Below are 27,228 nucleotides of genomic sequence, written 5' to 3'. Positions count from 1 at the left end.
TATGCTTCAGACGAATATTCAGTACTTTAGTTAAACTGCAGAACAAACAAACAGTGGGGGGGGGGAATGCTTAATAATACATCATCTAATCATGTTACCACATGAAAATAAATAAATGATTAAGTAAATAAATACAGTAGAACTCGCTTATAACGATCACGGTTACATCGAATTCACGTTTATAACGAATAATTTTGAAGGTATATTTGAATTACATTTGATTTAATTCATGTTTTTAATTAAAAACATGAAATTTTTAATTTCATGTTTATTATGAATTCGTTTCATGGGAATAATGAGCGAACAATACACGCTAGTTGTTCCATTACTGACATTTTGTATGTACGCATTTTCTGGTTGTGGAAAAATGTAGGGAGTCAAACAGAAAATTTTATCGGTTTCCGAAAAAGGAGAAATTATACCAGAGGTGAAAAGTGGCCAATCAAATCTGACAGTAGCAAAGAAGTATGGTTTGTCCCAATCTACATTATCAACAATTTGGAAGAATCGCGAGTTGACTCTGAAAGCTTTTGAAAATAATTTATCGAAGTGTAAAAAACTTAAGTGTAATAAAAGTGACGCTGATGAGGCACTTCTTTCGTAGTTTAAAGTGCAAAGAACCGATGGCTTACCTATTAGCAGACCAATTTTGAAAGTTCAATACGAAAAATTTGCTGTTCAACTTGGTTATAGTGATTTTAAATGCAACAATGGGTGGATTGATCGCTTTAAGAACAGAAACAATATTGTCTACGTAAAAGTAAGTGGCGAGGCGTTGTCCATTGACAAAAACGTTGTTTCTGACTGGATCAAGAATGTATGGCCGGACATCAAACAAAAGTATGGATACAATAACATTTATAATGCAGACGAAGCAGGGTTTTTTTATAATTTATAATTCAATTTAAAAACGAAAAATGCATTGGCATAAAACTTATCAAAAATAGACTCACAGTTTTAGTTTGTGCGAACATGACAGGCAGCGATAAAAGAAAGCTTCTTGTAATTGGAAAATCGGCAAAGCCTAAATGCTTTAAAAACATAAAGAAACTTCCTGTTGATTATACAGCGAATAAGAAGGCCTGGATGACATCTTCAATTTTCGAAAATGAAATTCGCAAGTGGGATAAAAATCTTCGCAGTGAAAACCGGAAAATTTTGTTATTGATAGACAACTGTCCTGCCCATCCTGTAGTGGCTAATTTAACAAACATAAAACTTGTTTTTTTTTTGCCACCGAATGTGACAACTGTCTTGCAACCTTGTAACTCAGTCGAGTTACTGAGTGATCACTTCTCAAAAGTCTATCACCCAAGTGAGGATATCTCTATACCTATAGCAATACCTAATGTGAGAATTGAAGCTAAAGAATCAGAGGTATTAAATATATTGCGAAACTTAAATGCAAACACTGCGTTAGGCTTAGATGGAATATCAGCTCGGGTGTTGCGTGAATGTGCAAATGAATTGTCAACCCCTCTTACCTGGATATTTAATTTAAGTTTGAACTCTGGTATGGTCCCTAGGGAGTGGAAGTTAGGCAAAGTGGTTCCTTTGCATAAGGGTGGCTCTAAAACTGCAGTATTGAATTACAGACCAATCACCATCTCAGGAGTAGTGGTAAAAGTATTGGAAAAGTTGGTTAAAGACAAAATTCAAGAATGGGTGGATCAGGATATGATACTCTATAGAGGCCAACATGGTTTTGTTAAAGGTAGATCCTGCCTTAGCAATCTATTAACTATCCATAATAGAATAACATCAGAGTTGGACAAAGGAACTGGCTACACAGTGGTACTTCTGGATTTTGCTAAGGCTTTTGACAGGATACCCCATAGAACACTGTTACGCAAATTGGAGCAGATGGGAATGGATATTAAATTGGTGATATGGATAGGAGAATGGCTCAGGGAGAGATACCATAAGGTGGTGTATGGAGGAGCCGAGTCCAGAATGAGGCAGGTGACCAGTGGTGTGCCTCAGGGCTCTGTGCTTGGGCCAATGTTGTTTAATTTGTATATAAATGATATAGGAAACGGCTTAAAGGGAGATATTCAGTTGTTTGCTGATGATGCAAAGTTGTGTAGTGCAATAAAAAATCAAGCTGATGTTGAAAGTTTGCTGGAGGATTTAAATAAGCTGGTAAAATGGGCAAAAGAAAATGGATGTCAGTTCAATGTGGAAAAGTGTAAAGTCTTGCATTTTGGGATTAAAAGATTACCAGCTGTGTACTACATCGATGGAAAGGTACTCCAAGAGATTGATGAGGCTAGGGACTTAGGGGTATTGGTAGATAAGGAGATGAAGTTCAGAGGACACACTGCTAAGGTGTCCAAGATTGCACATAGGATTACTTGGTTGTTGAGGAACACACTGACATCCAGAGATAAAGAGGTTATTATTCCCCTTTATAAAGCATTGATACTTCCACATTTGGATTACTGTGCTCAGGTCTGGTCACCTGGATTCCTTGGAGATGAGGAGGCTGTGGAGAGGGTTCAGAGAAGAGTGACCAAGTTGGTGAGTGATATAAAAAATGCTCCCTACATTGATAGATTGAGAGCTTGTGGATTGCAGAGATTGGTTGATAGGCGAAGAAGAGAGGATATGATAGAAACATTCAAATTACTAAAAGGTTTTTATAGGATTGATGCAGGGGAAATGTTTCAGCTGTGTGATAGTGATGGAAGAACAAGAGGTCATCTCTGGAAATTAAAGAAGAGTGTGGTTAACAAAGGTGTCAGAACAAGGTTTTTTGCCTGGAGGGTGGTGAATGAGTGGAATTCATTGCCTGACTTTGTTGTGAGCTCTTCATCTGTAAATGAATTCAAGAAGAGATATGACAGATATTGTTTTGCTAGTTTGGGTCTCCCGCGATGAGTCTACTGACTCCATGGAGATACCCGTAATAATAATAAAATAATAATAAAAAACCACTTGATCATGGTGTAATTAGCTGTTTTAAATCCCATTTTCGTCATCTGTTAGTCTTGGAACTGATAGTGCGCAGAGAAAAATCCGTGGAAAATGTTTATGATTACGACTCGAAGATCAGTGTACTTCATGCAATACGTTTAATGAGTGATGCTTGGAATTTGGTGTCATTGTCTACGATACAAAACTGTTTTAAGAAAGCCGGTCTTGCGGAATAGAATATGAGTGCGAATCTGAAGAAGATGAAGAGGATAACTTACCGTTATCACCATGGTTAAAAGCACGAAACTTGAAAAATTTTGAAATGTGCACAGAGATTGAAAATTTTATAGACATTGATAATGGCTTCACAACTTTGGGTATACCGACAGATGTCGACATCTTAAAACAAATCTCTCATACGCCAGAAGACGATAATAGTAGTAGCGACTCCGAGGAAGAAAATAGCAATGATGAGAAAATATGAAAGTGCTTTACATATTTTAACAAGATTTATGGAATTGCGATCTGTAAGTTCAGATGACACATTCAAGCATCTTAGTGGTATAAGGAACAATTTCAAACGTATGAAATATGCGTCTTGTGCAAAGCAAAGCACACTTGATGATTTTTTATGTAAAAATGTGAAGTTTTAAAAATAAATTTTTGTTCTTTATATGTATGTATGCATATGCTGAGAAAAATCTGAAAACATTTTTAATTCGCTCAAATTATGGCCTTCTTGGATATAACGAATAACGGTTATTACGAACAAACATATGTGGTCCCGTGGAATTCGTTATAACCGAGTTCTACTGTATATGTATATACATATTTAGAAACTTTGAAAGCTTCAAAAAAGACTAGAGAGCTAATGAGAATACAATCTTCAGCATCAGACTTGTCTTAGCTTGCACTAATAAAAAGATATATGCTGCTGGGTTATCCATATGTTTGCCTTTTATTAGTTCTTTGATTTAGGTGTAGCAGACCTGACAGCTGTTTCAAGCTGCTAGTTTTCATCAGAGATCAGGCAGAAACCTTAAAATAACAAGAATCCTCATTCAACACAAAGCAATTATTTTTCAGAGAATTGCATTTTTCATAAGTGAACAGCAGTTGATGTTTAAGAGTCATTATCAAAGAGCCTTATAAACGTATTCATTTTGGCATTGTAAAATAAACTAATTCATATTTCATGCACAAATTAAACTTGTAAAGTTTCTTAAGTAGTTCAAGCTACGGCAACTCCAATGCTGAGGATTTCATTCTCATGAGTTTTCTTTTTTATTCAAAACTCACCAAGTTTATCTATGTATATTCAGCTAAGAAATATGCACATATCTTTAAATATCTCCTATTTACATCTATTTCACATTGCCAAAATGAAGACCTCTAGAATCTTCTTTGATAAGAAGGACTAGAATCTTCTTTGATAAGATTTCAGGATTTGAAGGGGATAAATTAACTGTGAAAAGGGTACAAAGATGGTTTCAGGACTGTACAATTTTGGTTATGAGGATTGGCTGAGGGAATGTGGACTGCAGAGTTTGGTGGATGGAAGAAGGAGAGGTGATATGATTGAGACTTTTAAACTGTTGAGAGGTGGTTACAGGGTTGACACTGGGGAGTTCTTTCACTTGGTTGAACAGCGGGAAGGAGTGATGACGAGGCCATCCCTGGAAGTTACGAAAGAAAACTGTGAGCAAAAGGGCGAGGAGTGGTTTCTTTGAATGGAGGGTGGTTGAACTGTGGAATGCATTGCCTGATGGATTGGTGAGAGTGAGAATGGTCAATGAGTTTAAGGAGTGGGACAAAAGACTGTGTTTCTTAGGAAGGACCTCCCAACGAGTCTTTTGATTCCATGGAGGCCTGAATAATAATAATAAAAATGGAAAATTAAATTTTACTTTCTCTAAATACAATAAATGTCAAATTATACACTGTCAAAGTATAAAGCCAGGATGCTTCAATTCTAAATAAGTGAGAGTATTTTTATATGTTAAAATTAAAACTTTCTAACATTTATCAGAGAGTTCGCAAGAAACTTTTATGTTTTTTAGTTTAGAAAGTTTTTCAACATTTCTTACTTTTGCTTGTTTCCATATTTTACTAAAAAATATACATGAATCTGTAATGCTGTCTATTACAGTATCTAGGCAAGATAAATATAAGGTTCTCAAGCTCTATAGTTTAATTTTATTATGCACTCATCTAGAGCTTATGATGAATTTAACTTTCTAACGTAGCTTAGTTACAGCATTGAATGAGCTTTTGTTTTCACTTTAGCTTGTAAAGCTTACTCAATGTATTAATAAAGGGTGAATATACAGGTTGTCGGTTTGAGTTCACGTCATTTAAATAGTGCATCCAAGGCAATTCAAATGGTGGTTGTTCTCATGAGCTCAAAAGACACAGGATACAATCGTGAGTGGGGTTTTACACTTTCCTCCAGTTGGTGAGTGTTCATGAAGTAACCAACTGTGTTGTGGCTAGCCATATGCAGACTTTTGTGAGAAAAGGATATATGTGGAATTATAAGGCTGGTGATTATAACAAGTTGAGGAGACCGTTTGGAGTTATAGCAAGGGAACGAGGAATTGGGGGCTAAGGAAATAAATGTTACTTGGGAACTGACAAAGAAATATATAATAGCATCGATGTGCAAACGAATTCCAAAGGCCAAAAGGGGGGGGGGACGTTCATCTATTTTACACCTACCTTATTCAGGTAGGTGTAAAATAGATGAACGTGAAGCTTAAGCATGAAATATGGAAAAAGAAGGTACTTGGGAGGAAGTACAAGATGAATAATGGTAATAATCAGTTATATGAAGAACATAAAGAACAAGCTAGGAGAGTGACTCAGTAAGTAAAAGAAAAGTAGAGCATGAGCAGAAATTGGCAAATCAGGCAAAGAAAAACCCTAGAGTTTTTTTAGATATTTGGCAAGTAGAAAGAAGAATGATATGATGATGTTAATGGATGAAAGCGGTAGAATGGTAACTGCTGCATGAAGATTGTTGAGGTATGCAGTGATCAATTTATAACTGTTTCATCCTGATCAGGGTGGAATCATGAGGAACTTAAATGTAGAGGGCATAGGAGAGGATGGCTTAACTGTGAGTGAACAGCAGGTATTTGATTAAATAAATAAATAAATAAACTTGATGTCAATAAAACAATAGGATTTGATGACATACTGTCCAAACACAGATGCAAGAACATTGGATGGCACATTGCCAAAAAGAGGCAATTCATGTTGAAGGGGAGAAAGGAATAAAGCAATGTACGAATTTGTCACCAACACACAAAATCATGTACTTTATACGTAAAATTTTCCAACCGTTGTACAAGCAAAATAGTTACCACTTTAAAAACTAGAATTATCATAAAAGAAAAGCTAATTTTCCAACATATAATAATAAACATTCATCGTTGATTACCCTCTTATTGGAATAAGTGCCGAGAGGTCTCGCATCTGTGGCTGGACAGTATCACCATACATCTTAAGGGAATGTTCCAGGGAATTGGCAGTAGCGCTGGCATGTCTGTTTAACAAGTTTTGCAACAGCATGGGTTCCAAGAGAGTGGAAGGAGGGTAAAATTGTTCCACTGCATAAAGGTGGTGATAAGGCTGTAGCTTCAAATTACATGCCGATCTGAATATCTGGAGCTGTGGTGAAGGTACCGGAGAGGGATTGGTGAGAGATAGGGAACAGAAATGGGTAGATAACAGCTGTATTCTCAGTGGTTATCAGCATGGGTTGGTTAAGGTTAGATCATGTTTCCCCAACTTATATACTATAACAAGGTGACAAATACTTTGGACAGGGGAGATGCATATACAATAGTGTACTTTGATTTTGTAAAAGCTTTTGATAGACTGCCACACAACAAGCTGATAAATAAATTGAAACAGATGGGATTGGGATAACAGACTTCTGAGTTGAATCAGTAACTGGCTGTCAGATAGGTATTAGAAAGTTCACATGGGGGTGCAGAATCCTGAAAGAGAAAAGTCACTAGTGGTGTAATGTAGGGATCAGTTTTGGAGCAATTATTGTTCAATTTTTCTGTTAATGATATTGGGATGGGTTGAACTAGTGATATGCAGCTATTAGCAGATGATGCAAAACTAGAGAGGACAATGTAGAGTCATATGAATATTAGGGCCTCACAAGAGAACTTGAATAGATTGAATGAATGGGCAGGTGAGTGGAACTATCAGTTCAATGTTACAAGGTGTAAAGTTTTGAGATTTGGTAAGCAACGATGGGATGCAAAGTATACACCTGGTGGGGAAACTTTAAAAGAAGTAGAGTAGATTTCAGATCTAGGTGTGATGGTAGACAAGGACCTGAAATTCAGTGGTCACATTGCAGAAGTTGTGAAGATCTCGAATCATATAATGGCAATTATTATTATTATTATTATTATTATTAAACAAGACCTCATGGAGTCAAAGACTCATCTAGGAGGTCCTTTTATCTCACACACATCTCATCATACCGGGTCTTAAACACATTCAAACTCCTTGCAGACACCACACTCTCAGGCAAGGCATTCCAATCATTCACAACTCTGCACGAAAAAAACCTGCCTCTCACTCCCCTACTCACACCCTCTTTATACAGTTTCCAGGGATGACCTCTGGTTCTCCCCTGATCTCCCACTATTCGCTGTAGAACTTCTCCACCATTGATCCTATAGCAACCCCTTACCAACTTGTAGGTCTCTATCATATCTCCCCTCTTCCTTCTGTCCACTAGTCTCTGCAAATTACATCTTTTCAATCTTTCCTCATACTCGACATTCCAGAGGTCAGAAACTACCTTAGTCAGTCGCCTTTGGACCCTTTCCAACATCTCTTCATCCTTCTGAAAACCAGGTGACCAAATCTGGGCACAATAGTCCATGTGTGGCCTAATCAAAGCCTTATACAATGGAACAAGAATCTCCCTACTTCTACACGTCAGTGTCCTCCTCATCATTCCCAGAAGTCTTTGTGTTGTCTTCACAATTTTGGCGATGTGACCCCTAAATTTTAGATCCTTATCCACTATCACTCCCAGATCTCTTATTTCCTCTACTTCCAACAATATATTCTTACCAAGCATAAATTCTGCATCCCATCTTTGTTTTCCAAATTTTAAAACCTTACATTTTGCAACATTGAACTCACATCCCCATTTGCTTGCCCAATCACTCAATTTATTCAAGTCTTCTTGCAAGGCCACAACATCTTCACTACTCTTTATGGTTCTTCCCAACTTTGCATCATCTGCAAACAACTGAATATCTCCATCCAAATCTTCGCCAATATCATTAATATACAAGTTAAATAGTAAAGGCCCTAAAACAGATCCCTGAGGCACTCCACTAGTGACTTTCCTTTTCCTGGATATTGCACCCCCATACACAACTTGTTGATACCTATCAGATAGCCAGTCTCCAATCCAATGCACTAATCTAATATCCAACCCCATCTGCTCTAGTTTGACTGTCAACTTATCATGAGGCACTCTATCAAAAGCTTTTGCGAAATCCAAGTATATTACTGTGTATCCTTCTCCTCTGTCCAAGGAAGCAGTCACTTTATTGTAATAAGTAAGTAGATTACTAAAACACGACCTCCCTTTAGCAAATCCATGCTGTCCATCAAAGATTATACCATTGTTGTCAACCCAACTCTGGATTCTAGTTCTCACAAGCTTCTCCAACAACTTAACCACAACACCCGACACACAGATAGGCCTATAGTTTGATGCTTGAGTTCGATCACCTCCTTTATGAAGTGGCACAATCTTGCCCTCCTTCCACTCTTTAGGGACTTGACCAAGTGCAAGACTCGTATTAAAAAAATATGTCAAGGCAGGTGTCAACTCTCTGGCACATTCCTTCAGAATACGCGGTGATATATTCTCAAGTCCCACAGCCTTATTTACATCTAGTTTACTCAACTCCCGAAACACCTCTTGCTCACTTACAGTCAGTCTCTCCTCCCCATCATCAACTGCTCTTAATCTCTCCATGAAGTCACATTCACAAGATTGAAAGATCTTTATGAACTGCTCATTAAGTATCTCCACCACACATTCTGCAACAGCTGTCTTTATACCATTTCCTCCAATCAATGTCATCCTTCCATAATCATTCTTTCTTTTGCTGGCTACATATCGAAAGAACTCCCTAGGATTCTTTTTAGCTTCATTAGCTAACTGCTGTTCATACCTCTCTTTAGCTACTCTCACCAACCAAGTCACTCTCCTTGCCTGGTCTTTGTAGAACTCATGAAATTGGTTACTTCCACTTCTCTTATGCTGCCTCCACAGTGCCCTTTTTCTCTGTATTGCATGCTTAATCTCTTTATTCATCCATCTCACACCTAACTTATTTAACCTTCTCACCCGTGGTATACATTTAGACATTGCATCCACTAAATATTTTTTGAAAATCCCCCAAGCTGCATTGATCTCTTTTCCAGCTAACTCCTCATTCCATGCTACACCTGCAAGCTGTCTCCTGAGCTCTTCATAATCACCCCCCTTGTAGTTCCACATATACCCTTTTTTCACAGGGGTCCTTGCACTGCTGGCAACCACCCAAGTAATCACCTCATGGTCACTTTCACCAATTGGTGGATGATTTGATACCTCATTGATAATTACATCCTCCGATGAGATGACCAAATCCAAGACCCTTAATCCTCTTGTGCCCTCTGTTACATACTGTCTGAGGTAGTTATCCCTCAAAAACTCAAGAAACTCATTTTCTTTAGTTCCAGTTGCTATCTCTTCATTCCAGTCTATATTGCCATAATTAAAATCACCCATAATGATCACCCTTTTCTTATTTGCTTGGCTTATTTGACTATACATTTCACTATCACCACCATCCACAATGCAGAGGATCCTGACATGCAGAAATAGTTACGATGCCATTGAGGACTTATATGGATTATTGTGCACATTGGTTGCTAGGTGTTCATTGTGACAAGGATATGTTGAAAAAGGTCCACAGAAGATTCACAAAAGGTGGTCAGTGGTCTTTGGAATTCAAAAACAGATTGAGAGAATGTATGTTGCAGAGCCTTGTGAATAGGAGAAAGAGAGAGAGGAGGTGGGATATGATTGAGACATATAAGGTAGTCAGGGGTTGTTATCAGGTTGACGTAGATGAGATTTTTCATAGAATGGGAGAGGGAAGTAGAACAAGAGGCCATTGCTGGAAACTATATAAGGATGGGTGTGAGCAGAGGAGTGAGCTACAGGTTCTTTGCATGGAGAGTGGTTGGCAAGTGGAATGTATTCCCTGAGTGAGTTGTGAGTGTGGACACAGCGAATCAGTTAAAAGCACGGTTGGATGAGCATTGTGTGCAATAATGTGCACCTCCCACGATGAATCTCTGGCTCCATGGAAGCAAAGTATTCCCAGACTGTAATAATGATAATAGTGGTAGTAATAATAATCTAAGTGTTTAGGTCGCTTTGCGTGGTTTGAGATTGCCCGTATTTTTTCCAGTTCCTTTTGGTCAATTTGTAGGATGGATCTTAGTGGTCGATGATCTGAATAGATGTCAAAATACTTTCTGTCAATTGTTCTTATGTCTTGAACTATTCTTTGCAGTCTTTGCAGTTAGAGCAGGGATCAGCAACCTTTTCAGACTTGCGGGCCACATTCAACTTTTATTTTTAATAATTGGTCCGCAAGCATTTAATTAAGAGAAAATAGTGAGTGAAAAAATACTTAAGTTATCAATTTTTATTATATCAATCTTAAAAAACACAGATATATTTAAAGTACCAGATATGAAACAAGCATGAAAATGAAACTCAATGAAAAATTATCACATAAAAACAAAGTAATATAGTTTATGCATCACAATATGTGTGCCTCTTTGCTTAATGTGACTTTTGTGATTTTTTCCCTTAGCCAAATTATCTATATCCACTTTACAACCTGAGGTGCAAATCTGAATCAGAGCATGCAAAGTTCATCAGTCAGGTCGAGAAGAAAATTTATTTTTTCTAAAACTCATGGCAGAAAATGCTTATTCACAAATGTGCTTCCAAATGCGACTATCATCTTCTTTGCGAAACTGATTAATAATTAAAATTTTTTTGGTAAGCATCAACAAAATTTTTGGATATTTTCTAATGAAAATGTCTAATGTTGCATTGTGTTGTAATTTAAAATTAAAAGTGTTAAAAAAAAATGCATTTCAATGCTATTTTTATGAAAATCAACAAATCTTGTTGAAACTTCCGTTTGTAAATCTTCAATAATACCAACAAAAGTTTCCTTTACCATAAGGTGCTTTGACCTTATTAAATAAAAATCTCAGGATGAGAGATAGATGTAGAGAGTTTTTTACCTTGGGTATAATATATGTTAAAGATACCAAGCTTTTTTAAATATAAACCTGGATTTTTTTTACTCCATTTCCCAAGTAAGCAAACAGACAAGTCAGTCAAGTTTGCACCTGCAAGTGTTGCAAGTCAAGGCAACTAGTGGTAAAGGTAGAATGAGCTCTGATCACTATTCTTAATATTTACCCTCAATGCAAGTTTCAAACAAAAACAAATACAAACAAAAGTTTCCTTTTGTTTGTATTTCCAAGTTGCACAGGTGATATCATGAAGTATAGGTATAAAATTATTTTTAGTTTATTATTCATATTATAAAATATATTATATAAATAATTCAACATATGGGCCACATGCCATGTAAGTATGGGTAACCTTTTATGGGCCACCAAAAATGCAAGTTTCGGCCGCATGCACCCCATCGGTTGCCGACCCCTGTGTTAGAGTGTGGTCTATTTCATTTCTTATATGACTATTTGCCATTTTGGTATTCGTGATGAAAAATTTTTGTACTTCTGCAAATTCTAGAACTTTCTCTCCTTTTTCATTTACATCACCTAGTCCAAAAGTATCAATGAAGGTTTCTTGATTTCTATCCTTCAAATTTTAGCATTCAAGTCACCACAAAGGTGTACATGGATTTTTGCTGCAGTGGCTCCTTAAAGATTCTTGTAGAATTCATTTCTTGTTATCACTTCAGGCTGATGTAGGAGCATAAAGTGATAATTTTAAGGGTTGCCTTTCTTCCAACATCTACCATCAGTGTGCCAACTCTTCCGGAGAGAATGCTGCACGAAATGATTTTCATTGTTAGGCTTTTCCTCATAATGAATCTGACTCTACCTTGTTTTGCACTGTTGATTTCCAGACCAAGAAAACTTAGCGAGCCATTATTCCATCGTGCTGTTAGTTATTTAGATCTTTTCTTTTGTTTATGACCAGAATGTCCATTTTTATGTTGCCCAATTCTTTAAGTAGGAAGTCAATTTGGGAATCTTTTGCCAGAATGTAGATATTCAAGGTACCTATTAGCCAGGGTATCTTTCCAAAAGATTGCTTGTCTTCAACATGAGGACTGTTAGTACTGCTGATTCCTCCTTTTTCTTTTCCCCCATCATAGAAAAGCACGTGAAGGTTGCACAGGACTAAGAGTCTATTCTTTTTATTATATTTGTCACTGTTATTTGCCATATTATTGCTGTTTACTTTGTTCTGGGCGTTTTTGTACTTAGCCAACCAGCGGTCTGAAGTAGAGAGGATGACAAGGGGAGGGTGACGATAAGTGGAATTTGATTCAACTGGACGGTCTGGACTTGACCGAAATTCCTATGATCACAGGTTCCATCAGCATTTTTGATATGACATGGTCATAAAAACCCAGTGAGCCTCCAGCCCCCCCCCCCCCCCCCCCATTTGAGTCTCAAGGCTCACTGGGCTTTTTTATGACTGGGCTTTAAATTCATTGGGCATCATCAAATTCCTGTCATGTATCCTAAAGGGATATACAGGATATGATAGTGCTAAATGAAAAATTTACATCATTACTAACTTCCTATCTACAATTTTCCTCCAAATCAGTCTGTTACTTGTCAAGGCTCCAACATTATCAGATCTTATATATGTCTATCAGCTAAGGCACTTTGTACCATATCACTCCACATATATCTTGTTCTTCCTCTAGGTCGTTTTCCTACCAAACTTACAGAGAAAACTTGTTCTGCTAATCTTTCCTCGCTTATTCTGTTTAAGTGACCATACCACCTGATATTAGCTCTGTTAATGCATTCCTGGATGCTGACAATGTCAACTTTTTTCCTAATATCCTCGTTTTAAATATGATATTGCCATTGATGCCATCTGTTCACACCTCTAATCTTTCTCAGGACACTCATATCTGTCTCTAGTCTTTGGTCAAGTGTTTTACTTCTGACCCAGATCTCAGATCCATAAGTTAAAACTGGTTTGAACATTGTCTTGTATATAGCTAATTTAGTGTTCTGACTAATTTCTCTCTTATTCCATATGAATTTATTCAATTGTTCTTTTTCAATTTATTTATTCTTTCAATTTCAATTTATTCATTGTTGATTCTGTTGCCTATTTCCATATTTAACTTACTATCTTCACTAAAATAGTGCCTAAGCAGCTGAAATTATTATTATTATTCCTGATACCTCCAAGGAGCCCGAAGACTCATCGCAGGAGGACATCTACAACTGTCTCTACACCTAACCGCTACTACGAATCATCTCCATCAACGCCATCTACCGCCCACCTCCAACACCACCACAACTAGTAATTTTTGTCTGTAAATTGCGTGTGTTCTGAAGGGCCGATTTGTATGTATGCGGGATGAAAAACCCGAGTTTCCGGGAGAAAAAACCCTGCTACCTCCGTATGAGATCGGCTAACTCACCTTCGAATTGAAATCGACCAGATAAAGATTCCTCCCGTCGCGACGAGAATCGAACTTGGCCTATTTCAATCGAAGGGCGCAATGTACAGTCGTTCTTCCAATTGCGCTACGGAGGCGCTATTGTTTTACTTGTTCAACAGGTTCTCTATTCACAATGCAGTTTCTGCCTATTTTCATTGTCTTTGTCTTTTTATTGCTATCTTCATACCATATCTATTACATCAGTTATTCAATTTAGTCAGGGAACCTTCCAGATGTGTAGCAGATTTATTTAGAAATATAACAAAGTCTGCATAAAGCAAAGAGCTGACATTAACATCTTCAATTTTGATATCATGTTTAATACCACTTTCCTTCATAATGTGATCCATATAGATAATGAATAACAGAGGGGATAATGTACATCATTGTCTCACACCAGATTTAACATTAAACCATCTTCTTGTACTTCCTTCAATTCTAACTGCTGACTTACAACTCAAATAAAGACTAAGTATTGCTTGATATAATGCCCCATTGACACCATATAACTGTAGCATATTGAATAGCTTCTCTCTTGGCACCTTGTCATATGCCTTTTCCCAGATCGACAAAACTTAAATACAGATCTTTGTTATATTCCCATGATTTCTCCACTATTTGTCGTAAAGTGAAGATCTGATCCTGACAGCTTCTATTTGGCCTGAATCCAGCTAGTTCTTCACCAATCTTTTCTTCCACAATTCTTCTCAACCGTTTCTCAAGTATACTTGTATAAATCTTACCAGGAACACTCAGTAGGAAAATATCTCTGTAATTCTCACATTCAGTTTTATTTCCCTTTTTTATATATAGGTACTATGAGAGCTCTATTCCAATCATTGGGAATTCGTCTCTCTGTCCAGGCCTTCCGAACTATGCAGTGCAGCCAATGTAAGACTTTTATACCACCATACGTCAGCATTTCTGGTTGAATATCATCTACTCCTGCTGCCTTTCCACATTTCAAGGCATTGATGGCTTTTTTACTTAAGTATTGATATGTATTACTGACTGTATGCGTGTTGAATGTTTTTTTAACACTGTGCTATTACTGCTCGACTCATTTAGCAATTTTTTGAATTACTCCATGCTTCAAGGATATCTTTTTCTCCTGTTTTCATGTCACCTTTATCATCTCTAACTCCTTTTACAGCACTCTGTCCTCCATTTCATTTTGCCACCTTCTTGATATTTATTTTCTATGTTCTACCAAAATCCTCCCATGACTTTTGTTTAGCTAATTGTATACAGTGTTTAGCTTTCTTACATTTGTCTCTGTATTCTCTAACAGTGCTAGCTGACTTATTTGCCAGAAACTTTTGATATGCTTTCTTCTTTTCCTTCACTGCCTCTTTAACGTCCTGTGTCCACCATGGAATTCGGATTTTTCTATCCTTGCAGACAACCTCACCACATGCCTCTCTGGCTGAATCAATCAGGGTTTTTCTTCAAGGCTTGCCACTGAATTCCCAAGGTTTGGTTCCTGTTCTCAAACTCTTTCATTTTTTTGTTCAATTATCTTTGTGTATTTTAGTCTACAGTTCACATCCGACAGCTGCTCAACTTTTCTCTTTAAAATTTTCTTACATGTTATTCTTTTCGATATGAAATTCAATTTCATCCTGCTCAAGAGTAAATAGTGATAACTTCCAATTCCAAATCCTCTGTACACTCTGGTGTCCTGCACCAAGAATAAAACATCATTATCAACAATAACGTAGTCAATGAGATTTTTCTTATTCCTTGCTTCTTCTCTCCATGTGAATTTGTGCACATTTTTATGTTGGAACATGGTGTTTGTAATAACCAGTCCATGTCCTGAGCAGAAATCCAGCAGGTATTTGCAATTATTATTAGCTTGCTCTTTTCTCTAAATTTTCCCAAAATATTTTTGTATGTCTGAAAATTATTATTATTATTATTCAGGCCTCCAAGGAGTCAAAAGACTATCGAGGGAGGTCCTTCCTAAGACATAAAGTCTGTCAAGACTCATCAAGGGGAGGTCCCCCCCTGAGAAACACAAAGTTTATCATACCACTCTTTAAAGTCACTGACCGTTCTCGCTCCCACCACTCCATCAGGCAATGCATTCCACGGCTCAACCACCCTCCACACAAAGAAACCACTCCTTACTCTCTTGCTCACAGTTTTCTTTCGTAACTTCCAGGGATGGCCTCTTGTCATCACTCCTTCCCGCTGATCAACCAAGCGAAAGAACTCCCCAGTGTCAACCCTGTAACCACCTCTCAACAGTTTAAAAGTCTCAATCATATCACCTCTCCTTCTTCTATCTGCCAAACTCTGCAGTCCACATTCTCTCAGCCGATCCTCATAACTATCATTGTACAGTCCTGAAACCATCTTTGTCATCCGTCTTTGTATCCTTTCCACAGTTAATTTAACCCCTTCAAATCCTGGGGACCAAATCTGAGAACAATAGTCCAAGTGTGGTCTGATCAGAGACTTATACAACGGAATGATAACCCTCTTATCTCTGCAGGTCAGTGTCCTTCTCATAATAGCAGCAATCCTCTGTGTTACCTTCACCACCTTTGCAATATGTCCCCTAAACTTCAGGTTTCTATCAATCATCAACCCCAGATCTCTTGTCTCCCCTACTTCCTCCAGTATAACTCCTCCCAGAGAGTATGCAGCATCCCATCGATGTTTCCCAAACCTCAAGACCTTACATTTTGCTGCATTAAACTGACACCCCCATTTATTTGCCCATCTATCTAGCTTATTTAAATCCTCTTGCAGGGCTACCACATCTGCGCTATTACTAATAATCCTTCCCAGCTTCGCATCATCCGCAAACAACTGAATATCCCCCTGCAATCCACTGGCTATGTCATTGATATAAAGGTTAAACAATATAGGTCCTAGTACCGAGCCCTGTGGGACCCCACTTGTAACCCTCTGCCTCCTGGAAACTGCTCCACCATACACAACTCTCTGATACCTATCAGACAGCCAATCCTGAATCCAGTTGACCAATCTGACATCCAGACCCATGTGCTGCAACTTAAATATCAGCTTATCATGTGGCACCCTGTCAAATGCCTTCGCCAAGTCTAAGAAAATTGCAGTATATGCCTTTCCCTCATCTAATGCTCTTGTAACTTTATTATAAAAGGCTAGCATATTGCTAAAACAAGAGCGTCCTTTCACAAATCCATGTTGATTCTCACAGATAACATTACCCTCATCTGCCCAATGCTGTACACGGTCCCTCACTACTTTCTCCAAGATCTTAACAACTACTGATGACACACAGACTGGCCTATAATTAGACACTTCCAGTCTGTTACCACCCTTATGCAATGGCACTATCTTACCTTCCTTCCATTCCCTGGGCACCTTTGCCAAAGCCAGACTTTCATTGTAAAGCCACGTTAAAGGTATTGTCAATTCGCTAGCACATTCTCTCAAAACTCGTGGCGAAATACCATCCAGTCCCACAGCTTTACTGACATCCAGAGTACTCAGTATCTGAAACACACTCTCCTCCTGTACCTCCAGACCTCGTACCAGTCCTATCCCTCTAGCATTAAAACTGACTCCTCTAGGATGAAATACTCCAATAAAGTGTTCATTGAACAATTCTACTATGTCCTCTGCATCAGTCACTCTATTCCCATTTTTATCCCACAATATCATTCTTCCACAGTCATTTCTCCTCCTACTGGCCACATAGCTAAAAAATTCCCTAGGATTTTCTTTGGATCTTAGGGCCAATCTCCTCTCATATTCCAGTTTCACTTTCCTTACCACACGAGTCACTCTTCTGGCCTGTGTCTTATATTCTTCACCCATCCTCTCTTTACATGTCTCCTTATATCTCTTCCATAGCCTCTTTTTCACATGCAGTTCCTGTTTAATGTTGTTTGTCATCCACTTTACTCCAAATTGCACCCTCTTCTTCACTCGTGGTATACAACTTACCATTGCTGATAACAAATATTCTTTCACAATTTCCCACGCACTGGTGATATCCCGGCCGTCCAATTCCTCCCTCCATGAAACTTCCCGAAGTTGACGTCTAAGACTATTATAATCACCTGCCTTATAATTCCACATAAGTTCCCGTCTCTTTGATACTCCTGCATGTCTATTCATTTTCCATGTCAACACCATATGGTCACTCTCTCCAACTGGTGGGAGAGACGTCAACTCAGTTATTATCAACTCTTCTGATGCTATAACCAAATCCAAAATTTTTGAACCTCTTGTTCCCTCTGTTACATGTTGCCTAAGACATTTGTCCCTCAAGAATTCTAGAAATTCCATTCCCCTATTGTTACATGCATGTTCCTCTCTCTAATTTATACTACTGAAGTTAAAATCTCCCATAACAATCATTCTTCTTGCACTTGCTAAACTTAGCTGTCTAAACATCTCCTGGTCCCCATCCTCTGTGCTCCTGGGTCTGTAGCAACACCCCACTAAATATCCTGTCTTGCCTACCTCTAGCTCACACCATACGCTCTCAAAATCATTTGTCTCACTTCCTTCCAAATTCTCCACTCTTAGAGGACATAGGTCATCACTTATCATAAGCAGCACCCCACCACCATGCTTTCCCCTCCTATCCTGACGAAAAATGCTATACCCAGTGACTTCTATTCCTGTTTTTATATCCTCTTCTGTCAACCACGTCTCAGTGATCGCAATAATTTTTGGCCAGGCTGATGCTATCTGCGCCACCAATTCCTCTCCCTTATTCCGGATACTCCTGGCATTAGTATACAGCATATAAATGCCATTGTTTCTATACCCAGCCTTATCCCTTCTAGACTCCACTGGGCTCAGTGTTACCTGACATTGTCTCCCTTCTCCCAAGTATCCATTCCCACAAGAGGCCACCCCTGCTATCATCCTCCCTGGGACACACTGACTCGTTCAGAACAGCAATCTCTCCAGATGCCTACGCCCTTCCTCATTCAAATGTAAACGGTCTCTCGCATACAACTCCTCTCTTTCCTCAAACGCACTCCAAGCATCCACATATACCAGTCCTCTCTTGTCACACATTCTCGCTATTATGCCATTCAATATCACCGCTCTTCTGCTCAGCTCATCATTATCATACCTAGGCAACACGCACACTATTTTTCCTCTCTCTGTCTTCTTCCGTACAGTCTCAAGCAAAAATCTCATATCTCTCGCTGCCCGACTTACATTACCACTCAAGTCATTCGTTCCTACCATCACAATCATCTCATCCACCCTTTCACCTCTCTTAATTGCCATAGCCACCCTTTCTATTGTTCCTCCTGGCAAACACTCCTCACGCATCCTATCTTGAACACCACGGATCATTGAGTCGCCATACATTATACCTCTTACCATTCCCTCGTTCCTATTGTTTCCATTCTCTCTTCTTTCATTCCCATACCTCTCTCTTCTACTGTTTCCATTCTCTCCTCTTCTAGCACTCCCATACATCTCTCTCATTCCCTCTCTCCTACTGTTTCCATTTTCTCCACTTCTAACACTTCCATATCCCTCTCTCATTCTGTCTCTCCTACTACTGTTTCCATCCGCTCGTCTTCTAGCATTCCCATACCTCTCTCTCGTTCCATCTCTCCTACCGTTTCCATTTTCTCCTCTTCTAGCACTTCCATAACTCTCTCTCATTCCGTCTCTCCTACTGTTTCCATCCTCTCGTCTGCTAGCATTCCCATACCTCTCTCTCATTCCCCTCTCTTCTACTGTTTCCATTCTCTCCTCTTCTAGCACCCCCATACCTCTCACTCATACTCCTTAAATTCTCTCTCTCTCCTACTCTGATTTGCCTTGCATTTATCTCTTCCATTCTCCTAATCTTATCTTTCATACTTCTGCTCTCATTCACTAGACATTCCACCTCCTCTTTCAACTCATCTATCTCCCTCTGCAGGTCAGTCACTCTTAATCTAAATTCACTCTCCCATACAAAACCATCTCCTAAACTTCCACAGTCACTCACACCTTCCACACTATCAACTATTATTTTCTCATTCGCTCCTATCATACTACTTGTCTTCCTATTCTCCGTTCCTGGAGCAACAAAGTCGGATATCGATATATCTAATGTATTTTTTTCCTCCAACTGCCTGCATTTGGCACACATACGCTCTCCACTCTCTTTAACAAGCCACATATGTAATTCCCGAGACACATACATGCCGCAAGTACTGCATGCCACAAAGTCCTTTATGATATTGCTAATAATTGAGTTTTTAAATGGCGGAGGACTTGGCGTTACGCCACTTGCGACTGCTGCTGAATCCACCATCATTCCTTACTGCCGAGTAGCGTAATCTTTAATAATTATTCAATTAATAAATAAGAGGGGAAAAAAGTACAAACATCAGAACATTTAAAGTACTAAATATAATTAAATAAACGAAATATAACTAAATACAGTAACTTAGCTTCGTTTTGTCTTCCACCGTTACGCGTTCGATTCCGACGGTACCAACATATATTGTATCGCGACAGCAACTAACTTCCAAAAAAACAACCACTGAAGTACACTCGTATTCAGAGAAACAATTTAGCACTCAAAAACGTAGAAAAACGGGGGAAAAAGCGGACTATTCACCGATTAAAAATCACTTTCTTCTGCACAGCTCAAATTCACCGCCACGTGCTACGGCGACGCTAGCGCCACCAATAATAATATCATTTCCTATTCTGGTATTTAGATCCCCAACAAAGGACCAACTTTTCCTTTTTCATTGTGTCAGTTGCTTTCTCTAAAGCTTTAAAAAATTCCTTCACTTCTACCACAGTAGACCCTTCTGTGGGACCATATTCACAAATAAGTCTAATTTTCCAGTTCCCCATTCTAATATTTCCCCACATCATTCTACTTGAAACTGCCTGCCATTCAAGATTGGCCTCATATTTAGTGTTGAATACTATGGCTACTCCTTTACCTTGATTGTCATTGCCTGAATATAACATTTTGTATTTATTGCTCTGAAAGATCGCCTCTATTATGTCGATCTGGTACTTATTTAATTCCTCAGCTAGCTCCATTTCTTTGCCATTCAGGCTTCTTATGTTGATAGTACCAATCTTTAACTCTGGTGATGTTGAGTTGAGGTGTGTTTTCAGATTTGTTTCAGTAGTTGACTTTTTGCTGTTCGAATTGGTTCCCTGGCAAAAACAGCTGGGGGGGGGGGGACTTGTTTAACCAGGCAATGTCCCAGCCGACATGAGATTTTGTGATGTTGTACCATCATTTTGTATTTTGGTTTAAGCCAATAAGAATACAATTTGGTCAGCTAAATCCCAAATTGCCAACCCATCCTCGTTCGTTCAGTATTCAGGTAGATACCCAACAGGGTATCTACCACGAGAAGGTGAGGATTGGACATTAGGTCAGAAACCTGGTTGCTTCTCTACATTCCTTTAAAGACTATGTGGAGGTCTCATCTCAGTTATACAGCTTTGATCCCTTAACCTCCCAACCGGCTGGTGTGGATGATATAATCAGCTCTCCCTAGCTTTTTTCACGGATCAAAACTTCATCGGCATTCTACCTTTTATTATGCCATTACCTTCCTCCATCATTAATCTCGTTACAGCTATTCTATAGCCATTAGTGGATTAACTGTTGCTGAGTGACCTTTGTGTCCCAATGTCTTTACGTCTATTGTGTTGCTTAGAATTTCATTTACTGTCCTAAGTTATTTGACCTTTCTTGCCTCTAAAATGATTTATTGTGTCTCTTCCCAAAAATTGAAACGAATTTCACATATGCGAAAGAAATCAATCCTGAAATGACCACTGATCAGCTTTTGCAATGAATCTATTTAGTGATAATAAATTGGTGTATTTTATTCTACAAATCAGTGCACCGGAAGAGTTGCACTGACTGTTCTTTCACTTTACGTATAATAATTGAATACTTTTTTTTCGAATTTCAGAATTTTCAAATGTTTGCTTTGAAAATATTATTTCAAATATTAATATTTTTAAATAATATTTATTGAAATAAATAAGTTCTTTTGCTTTCGTTTCTAGCCAAATAGCATTATATGGATCATCACATTTCAGTTTTAGAAACGATTTTTTGTTATTCATAAAGACAAAATAAAAAAAAAAAATGTTAAAATGCTAAATTGCATTACTTGGTTTCCGATTGTGTCTTTTTGGTATCAAAAATTTTTATTCAATGATATTTTATATCATTGGATATAAAATATCCAATGATATAAAATATCAATTCGCCTTCGTCTTTTATTTATTTATTTGTATTATGCATATTACGATAATATCTAATGCATATCCTCATAGATATATTGAAAATAAGTGAAAAATATCATATACGGAATGATTCAAAATTTTTGCTCATTTTGAAAATTTTCTAATGCTTCCCCACCCCCTCCCACCTCCTTATTCTCTCCTGGAACTGAATTGCATAACTACTCTAAATTTCTATACCGGTTTGAAAGCTTTTCTAGACATCATTCAAAATCAATTACTTCATTTTACCATTTTGACAAAAGATATACGGCAATCAGATTGTACCGTGAAACATCTAATTCTGTTCTATTTATTTGCAATCTAAAACCAGCTGTTCTACTGTCCACTGAAATTATGTGAAATTTTAGAAATAATATGCTATATTTTCACCATACAAAATTGTTTATATGCATACCACACAAAAGAAAGTTCAGTAGTATTATTTTTGTTTGTTTTCTTTAAAAAAATCTAAATATTACTTCTGCTGCTAGAAGCTATTTCTGAAATAATCTACATCTTATAAATACTTGGTAATATCCTCTTAGCTGGAGGAAAAGTTGAAGGCTTACTCAGTGTTATTGAGAAGAAAGGGGAGAACACTAAAGTGTGCCCAGGCTGTAGTGCAGAATATGTCAAGAATGTCTTGTTTCCTTTTTGATTGTTGATTACATATATCCTAACAGAAATTATTATTATTATTATTATTAAACAAGACCTCATGGAGTCAAAGACTCATCTAGGAGGTCCTTTTATCTCACACACATCTCATCATACTGGGTCTTAAACACATTCAAACTCCTTGCAGACACCACACTCTCAGGCAAGGCATTCCAATCATTCACAACTCTGCACAAAAAAAACCTGCCTCTCACTCCCCTACTCACACCCTCTTTATACAGTTTCCAGGGATGACCTCTGGTTCTCCCCTGATCTCCCACTATTCTCTGTGGAATTTCTCCACCATTGATCCTATAACAACCCCTTACCAACTTGTAGGTCTCTATCATATCTCTCCTCTTCCTTCTCTATACTAGACTCTTAAGTTTTAAAAGAGGTAAACCGTGAGTAGACATAACTATACATAATAAATAACGGAAAAACTCACGTAGGAATATTATTTAATAGTATAATTTTCGGCGAAAATTATACTATTAAATAATATTTCTACGTGAGTTTTTCCATTATTTATTATGTATAGTTATACTAGACTCTGCAAATTACATCTTTTCAATCTTTCCTCATACTCGACATTCCAGAGGTCTACCTTAGTCAGTCGCCTTTGGACCCTTTCCAACATCTCTTCATTCTTCTGAAAACCAGGTGACCAAATCTGGGCACAATAGTCCATGTGTGGCCTAATCAAAGCCTTATACAATGGAACAAGAATCTCCCTACTTCTACATGTCAGTGTCCTCCTCATCATTCCCAGAAGTCTTTGTGTTGTCTTCACAATTTTGGCGATGTGTCCCCTAAATTTTAGATCCTTATCCACTATCACTCCCAGAACGAAATGTCAGAAATACTGACATTTCGTTTACATGCTTATACATTATTTATGCCAAAATAATTGCTTAATTTATAATGAGCAGTTTCACTTTTATTATCAAAAATTAGAATTAAATCATACAAGTATCTTGAAAAAGAGGATTTGAATTATTTTCAAAGAAAAGGTGCATGCGTTTCATAATCTTCTTTTTTTTTGGAGGGGGGGGAGTATAGACCTAATCAATCTGCGGATATTTCAGATAATTTATTTCATAAATCGTTCACAACACAGCTGTTACAAACGTAAATCACTTGGGGAACATAACCATTCATTTTAGTGTAAAATAGTAGCAAAGGTTCAGTTACTTGAGATATCTAATCTAGAAGAAAATGTTATGTCTGCTGAGATTAGAATCTTATGTGAATAATTTTTCTGACATGATTTCTCTATTCGTTATAATGTAACCAATTTCCAGATTTTTTCCCTCATGCAGACTCCATGTTATATGCAGTGATTTCTTCTTTGTACTACAAGAAAAAAAAATCAGATAACAGAAGAAAAATATGTAGTATTTTCTTTTCCACTGGCTGAATTTACAATGTTCTTTCTTTGTGTTTTGAAGAGAAACTGCAAATGACTTTTTTCTTACTATTTTTGCCATTATAACATCTCATATAATTATAAGAGTGACATTTTACCGTTTTTCTCCCACACGAGAAACAGAAATAAGGTGGTAATAATATTATTGATTATGTCAAACTTCATTGTAGCAGAAATTTTTATTACAAAACTTTGTAATATATATCTCCAAAACAGTCCGCGAAGAGTCCGCAAAAGAGTCCATGCGGTTAGCCTAGTGGCTATGCGCTTCGCAACCATACGCCTGGGGAAGGAGTGTCCTAGGTTCGATTCCCGTCGGTGACGTGAGGAGCTGAAGGATCTTCCTCAGCCATAGCCAAGTTAGCCAGTCTTGGGTGGGGCCAGCAGGGTTTTTTCCCCAGTTTATTCTGGGGTCTTTCATCCCGCAAAGCAGGCAAACTGGCCTTGAGAACTCAACACTACAGGCCATAGGATACACCAGGGCATAAAACTGACCACCTTATCCTGTAAACGGAGTGAGGTCCGATGATCAATGGACCCTCGACACCCCAAGGTAAAAGAGGATATAAGGAAGATGATGATGATCTCGAAAACAAGAAATTTGGAACCCATATCACATCAATGTTGAGTGTTGGCAAGGTGAAAATGTTCCCGTTATTATTTATATATTTCATTTATTAACTAGGGGGGGGGGCAATGCCCAACCCCTTGTGTTCCGGTCTGGTAGGCCAGTTCTCCTTCAATTGTGATAACTCGAAAGGGGGTTCAGCCCCTGAATTCTGATGACTCGAATTTTGAAAACTCGACACTCAGGGTAGCCCATGAGTTTCAAAACGTTTCGAAAAACATGACATAAAAAGGCTTATCATTTTATATGTATATAGGGTAGATTTTATTTCATTATTTTTTATTGTTCTGGTGAAATACTTTACCTGGAATACTCTTTCCAGTTCCTCTTATATTTTATTCATTCGAAAATATCATTCTGTGTCATAAAAAGAACTTAAAAATTCGCCTTCAAGATGAAAAGGAAACAGTTCATTCAGGTATCCCTCTAATCAATATTTGTAGTCCTGAAAAGGACTGTTTTGATGGCCTTGAAAACAAACATTTTTTATTTCATACTGTTCAGAATTTAAAATTCTTGAACAGTGTGGAACACCTTGAAGCAAGGGTAAACACACAAAGCAGTTTTACACTCAGGGCACCAGATTTTTGTTTCCTTTCTGATATATTTTTTTATTACATACATAACATTTGCGTGCAGGTTTTTTTTATTAGCTGTTGGTGGTAGATTTTCGGGAAAATGGTTGGAGTTAGTAGCGTTCAACCTCAGATGTCTGGCAGGATTTTGCTGTTTTTCTGCTTGCTGAAGAAGGCGCATCTGCATGCAGCAATGCTTTCGCAATTTCTATTCTGTATTCTAGATACGTTATGATAGACAAACATTTTTTCTTGTGCAGGAGGAAACTGTTCCGAATAATAAAATCTAATACATGTCCAAACACTTTATATTTTTTATGCTGTTTCCTCATTACAGAGTAGAATGATAGCTGTTGATCGTCCCTGTCGACTCCACCCACAGCAATGGGTTTTTCTTTCTTCAAACCATGCTTCTCCACGGATTCCGTTGATGGATTGTGCAGGGAAGACAGCAGAAAAAACATCTTTTTTGTCTTTCCAACATAGTGTAAAGACTTTCCCTCGCTGATAAGCTCGGATTTCCCCCTTCGATAGCTTTCCTGAAGCCAGATCTGGAGCCATATCTCGCCTTTTTGCATTTACAGTACCATAACTATCTGTACAATGCTGTAAAAGCAAATCAGCGAATTCAGGACACATATAGTAATTATCCATTGTAATGCAGTAACCTTTCCCCAGTAAAGGGTCTCTTAATATCAGACAATATACATAAATAATATGTATATTGTCTGATTTATAATTTGTTAATTTATAATAATCACCACATAGTTTCAGTTCAAAAAATTAAAGTTATGTGGAACAATTACTAGAGAAAAATAACGAATTAAATAAAACCTGTACCTATGTTTCATAACAGTTTTCGGGTGTGTGATAGTAATGCCGTGGGGGGGGGGGGTTAAACTATCAGAGGCGAAATAAAGTTCAATTCTATTGTGAAAGGAAATGAAATTTTGATATACTTATTTTGAATGATAAAAATAAGCAAATCTATCACTTACTTTAAAAATTGGAGAATAAAATATCTGAATTATGCAGAAAATATAAATTTAAATCATAACTGTTAATTTCATTTTGTAATGACCAATTATACAAGGAAACCAAGAAAGTGAAAGTACAAAGAAGAGTAGATTACTATACAACATCAAGAAAAAATTTAGTGATATGATTAAAGAATTTCATGTTATTCTCTATAAAGCAAAGTTGCTCAAGCATGTCCTAAAGGAAATCTGTTTAGTATTATTCGATTTCGAAGGTTTTGTACAAAAATAAAAATAATATAAACTGGAATGTCTGCATCTGGTTTTCTTTTCTTTTTTTAAAAGAATATTTCAAATAATTATCGTGAATTAATTTCTTCGAGAACAAAGAAAAATCTTTTGTCTAGTAAGCGATTAGAAAAAAATTAGCGCAAAAAAATAAAAAATTAAATTGGTTCTCCAAGGTAAGGCTTTGTTCACTTAAATATTTTTAAGTGAACAAATTATACAAGATCTTTATTTTGTCCAGACATTAAAATTATATTGTACAATAAAAAGAGAAAACAAAAATATAAATAATTTCTCTATTTTTAGTCTATCCTATATAACTAAAATCCAGTTGACCAGCATGGAACAAGGAAGTGTTAGTGGTGGTGGTCGGCAGTAGATGGCATTGGTGTAGATGATGAAGTTGCAGTGTGGATTGATGGAGATGGAGAGTTGTAGAGTAGGTACCCTCCCTCGATGAGTCTTTGGACTTCCTGGAGGTGTTATATGATGATAATAATAATAAAAAGTGCATATCTTGTTATAGGCAACTGAGAGGCAGCTACGAACGCAAGATAATCCGATTAACCGTTCTATTCAGCGTGAGGGTTTATCACACTTTCTAATGGACATGAGGGTCAAATTGCACTTCTTATCCAGGTTCTTTAAACAGGTGCGCTGAAACATATCCAGATTTAGTTGGACGTCTATAGACGTCCTAGCCGTTTGGAAGGTT

This window comes from Typopeltis vanoorti, chromosome 4 (assembly GCF_054136105.1).
Source record: "Typopeltis vanoorti isolate ZY-2024b chromosome 4, IOZ_Tvanoo_1.0, whole genome shotgun sequence".
Lineage (NCBI taxonomy): Eukaryota > Metazoa > Arthropoda > Arachnida > Uropygi > Thelyphonidae > Typopeltis > Typopeltis vanoorti.
Note: the sequence above shows the minus strand (reverse complement) of the source record.